The sequence below is a fragment of the Ovis canadensis genome, chromosome 9 (genome assembly GCF_042477335.2).
Source record: "Ovis canadensis isolate MfBH-ARS-UI-01 breed Bighorn chromosome 9, ARS-UI_OviCan_v2, whole genome shotgun sequence".
In the NCBI taxonomy this organism is placed as follows: domain Eukaryota; kingdom Metazoa; phylum Chordata; class Mammalia; order Artiodactyla; family Bovidae; genus Ovis; species Ovis canadensis.
In genome coordinates this window covers 86,441,295-86,445,831 of record NC_091253.1, presented here as the reverse complement: position 1 = coordinate 86,445,831, position 4,537 = coordinate 86,441,295, and the positions used below count along the sequence as shown (strand labels likewise).

The following is a 4,537-nucleotide window of genomic DNA, read 5'->3' as shown; positions in this document are numbered from 1 at the left end:
ATTGGAATTTATTCTTTGTGTTGTACATTCTATCGGTTTTGACAAATGCATAATGATGAATATTCACCAGTATAATGTCAGACAGAATATATTAGCTCTACCTATTCATCCTTCACTCCTCCGTAACCCCTGACTTGTTATGATCTCCAGAGTTTTGCCTTTTCCAGAATGTCCTATAGTTGGAATCATGCAGCATGTATGTAGTCTGTTCAGATTGGCTTTCACTTAGCAAAACGCATTTAATTTCCATGTCTTTTTGTGGCTTGATAGCTCATTTCTTTTTACTGTTAAGTCATCTGGCTTCGTGATAGGTGATCCATTCACCTTTTGCAGGACATTGCCACAATTTTTTAACCTGTAAAATGGTGACAATCATATTAATGTCTACCTCATGGAGTTATTACTCGGATTAAACAGGAGGATATTGGTGCTTAACAAATGGTTTCTCAAACAAGAAACTCAGCTAAAGACACCATCATTTGCCCCACAGGCTTGCCCTTTGGTGGTTCCGTTACTTACTTTTAGGCAGAACAACACTTAAATCATCTCAGGCCAATGAGAATTCAGCCTAACAGTCCTGGCTTCCCAGGCAGGAGATGCCACCACCTCCCCAACCAGCCCATTCTGTGTCTCCAGCCTCCACTGAGAACACAGGTTTTTATGTGGAAAGTGTTGCTGGAAACGTGACTGATTGTTTCTTTACTTTCCTGGGGAAAGTTTATTTTGAAACAAATTGTTCCTTTCAGAACAAGGCTTGGATCTTACTGTTTAGTCATTTTATTCTGAAGTGGATACAACAGTTTACCTCAACTCGCCCCAGGATTTGTGGGTGCTCACTACAGTGCCTGCAGCCAGCCTGACTCATTAGCTGGCATTATTCATCCCTCCTTCTGGAACGTTGTCAGTGGCATCAATGCCCAGTGACTGCACGGACCCTCTGCTTTGTAGGAAGAATAGGATTAAATAAGAACCCTTCTGTGAGCCATCCTTTAGTCATCTGGTCTCATCCAGACTTGCCTCTCTGTCACTGAGTCAAAATAGAGCCTTTCTGATTCAATCCACTTCCCAGGGAGGGAGATTCTATTTGATCCCCAAATGAAACTCATGATTCTGTTAAAAGCCAGCTCTGCTTTGTGAATCGTGTTTCCAGGAGCCCTGAGCTTGCTTGTAAGCACTGTCAGCCTGGCTTGGGAAGACAGCCTGGGGTCCAGGCCCAAGTGTTCAAGACTTCCTGTGGGTGGTTTTTGTGCAGCGTGACCAGATGAAGAGTCTCCCTCCTCTTCCTAGGCTCCCCGAGTCTGGAGGAAGGGGAGGGGCTGGTCTAGAGGAAGGGGAGGGGCTGGCCTGGAGCTGCTGTGGCTTCTCAGGCCAGGAAACATTCTTTGCATCCTGCCTACTCTGCCTTGTTCCACTGCCCTTGATCCAGACCACTGGTCCAAGCTGCCTAGATAGTCTCCATGTCAAAAGGGCTGTCCTACAATTACCCTAGACAAAGGGAGGCCCATGGGGGAGGGTCTGGCCATGGAACATAGACCAAACTGCCAGTCAGCAGAGTCTGAGCCCTGAGCACAATTCTCTGTGGCTGAAAAGAGAATGCAGGGAGATTCCTCTTCTCTGGTTCTGCACTGGACTAGAGAAGATTCCTTCTCTTCTCTGGTTCTGCACTGGCCTCTGCAAATTTCCCCTTTCGCCTGTAGAACATGTTCTTTAATCATGCCATGTGGATGCTGGAATTCATTCCAACCCCTGGTGCAGCACAGATTCAATAAACTGGGCTTAATGTGAGATGATACAATATATGAGGATGACGATGTAAAAGAAGCCGTAAGAAGGCTTTCTGAGAACCTTTGTAACTACAGAGTGTTTCTCATCAAGAGAGCACTGGACCTGGGCATGAGGCAGCAGATCCTGCCTAAAGAGCGGTGGGCAGAATATGAGGAGGATACATTCTACCTTGAACTATATCTGAAAGAGATTATTCAGGAAAGAAAAGGGAGAGAAGAATGGGCAAAGAAATAATTTAGTAGTCTAAATCTGTGGATACAGCTGTTCTCAAGTATTTTTATGAAGTTGGTTAAACCTGAAATGTACAATGTAGGACTATTTGGGCTGTAAATGTATTACTTTAAATAAATATTTTAATTATTGCTGGAAAAAAAGGGGTGGCCCAAGGGGCCCACCTGTCTTGGCACTATCTGAGCTTGGCTGAACAATACACAGGTTGTGCTCCAGGAGAGGGACCCCAGCCCCTGCGCTTTCCTTTTTTTTTTTTTTTAGGGACTCTGAGTGGGGACAGAATAGCACCTGATGAGCATATGACAATGCAGACTTCTGTAATCCTGAGAGTGGTCTGGATGGCAGAGAAAGGCTTCTTGGAAGTGCACACTGATGCTAATAGCGGCCAGGAACCCCTCAATGGGGTGAGCACAGCCCTACTCCTAGAGGAGGGGGAGCCCCCGTCTCAGCCAGCTCAGCACCCAGCAACCTGGAATTCGCACCTAGTCACTCAGCAGAAAATCCTGTCTCTTCACATAATGCTGTTACCCAGTGGGCTTGAAGGCAGGTCTTATTAACCTGACTTTCAGACTGGGTAGCTGAGGCGGAGGAGCCTGGTAGGCTGCAGTCCATGGGGTCGCTAAGAGTCAGACATGACTGAGCGACCTCACTTTCACTTCTCACTCTCATGCATTGGAGAAGGAAATGGCAACCCACTCCAGTGTTCTTGCCTGGAGAATCCCAGGGACAGCGGAGCCTGGCGGGCTGCCGTCTATGGGGTTGCACAGAGTCGGACACGACTGAAGTTACTTAGCAGCAAGTAACCTAAAATTGCCTGACTATAGAGCCTTATGCCTCCCCCATCCCCTTTTTTTCACCTACTGAACTGCTTCACAAAACCAGTGTGATTGGCTAGCTATGAAGGATGATCAACAGCTCTTCGGGATTTTTTTTTAAGGTCAAAGGTCAAAATGCATTCTCTTCAGAAGGCAAGAGGGACAGGCCCTCTGAAACAAGAAAATGTATGAGTGAATGAATGAGTGAGTGAGTGAGTAAGTGAGTGGCTGAATGAGTGAATGCATTCCCTTTACTATAAATAGAGCCATCTTCCACAGCCTCCTTGCGTGCTCTATCCTCTCTTACACCCAGGTACCCAGCTCAGGAGGAAGTTCTGGCAGTCGCCTTCCTGAGGTATGGGCCAGCCCCTCCCTTCCTTGGGCAGAACTGGGTGAGCCCTGAAGAGGGAATTGGAAACCTGGATTTTGGTCCCAAGACAAGTTCCAGAGACTTTCAGAGCTTCCGGTGCCTCTGCTGTTAAGATGGGACAGGAAGTACCTCCTCCCCCCCGCCACCCCCGCAGAGGTGATGTGAGTCTGGGTTGAGGTGAAGTGCCTAAAAGCAGCTCACCAAGAGTGAGGTGTGGCCTCGGGGGAGTGAAGGGAGGGCAGCCTTGAAACAACGGTGGTTCTACACCTCTTCACAGCCAGTGACCCTGCTCTGTGCCAGGGCTGGACACCCAGTCCTCATCTTCCAAGTGTAGGGGCGCTCTATAGTTTGACCCACGTGTACCTTTGTCTCACTTTCTCCCTCTCTTCCTATTCTGATCCTGCTAAATTACTCCTATTCTGATAGTAATTTTATAAATCATTCAGAAATGCAAAAATGGAAGATTTTTTTCCTATAACTGAACTTAACTGCTTGTATCCTCATTTGGGGGCTCAGAGAGAAATTCATCATAACCTGAATGATTTCTTGCTTTCCCTCCAGCTGCTAATGGATTTGTCTTCTTTCTTAGAGATGGGAAAACTCCTCCCCCATCATCAAACTCCTCTTCCCCCATTTTCCTTACTCTGTGGTAAGGGCTGGCAGAGGCTGGCAAACTTTTTCATTTATTAAATGTTGTTGGCTCTGTGGAACATTCTGTCTCTGTGGAGACAACTCAACTCTGCCACTGCAGCAGGAAAACACCTGTTCAATATGTGGAGGAAAGGGTGTGGCTGTGCATGAATAAAGCTTTATTCACAAAAACGTGCGACAGGCCCTGTTTGCTGATCCTGGATTCATAGTATAAACTCTATGATCTCAGTCTTGGTTACTTTAGCTTTTGATATTCAGAGCCAGGCTTTTAAAACCCACAAGAGCCTTTTCTCTCTGAGCCCTGGTTCTTCGTTAGGGAGTCACAGGTTTTAAGGTCATTACTTCTCTGCCTGCTATTTAGGAAAGTCTCCTGAAAGGTCAGAAGCCAGGAACTTGACAATCTGTTCTTTAAGGTTCTACCCTTTCTCCCCTGAAATCTGCTGAGTGGTAGGTAGCAGGGGGGACCCTGGAATAATGCATAGGAAAAAGAAAATTCTTGGTATCTCAAACTTTATCTCATGATAGCGTGCGTGTTTGTGCTAAGTCACTTCAGTCATGTCCAACTCTGTAACCCTATGGACTGTAGCCTGCTAGGCGCTTCTGTCCCTGGGATTCTCCAGGCAAGAACACTGGAGTGGGTTTCCATGCCCTCCTCCAGGAAGATCTTCCTGACTCAGGGATTGAA

At 46.7% G+C, this 4,537-nt stretch overlaps 1 pseudogene; it reads left to right on the top strand.

Moving 5' to 3' along the window:
- Positions 1–1,779: 1,779 nt before the first annotated feature.
- On the top strand, positions 1,780–2,019 carry LOC138446098 (cytochrome b-c1 complex subunit 7 pseudogene; annotated as a pseudogene).
- Positions 2,020–4,537: the final 2,518 nt, after the last annotated feature.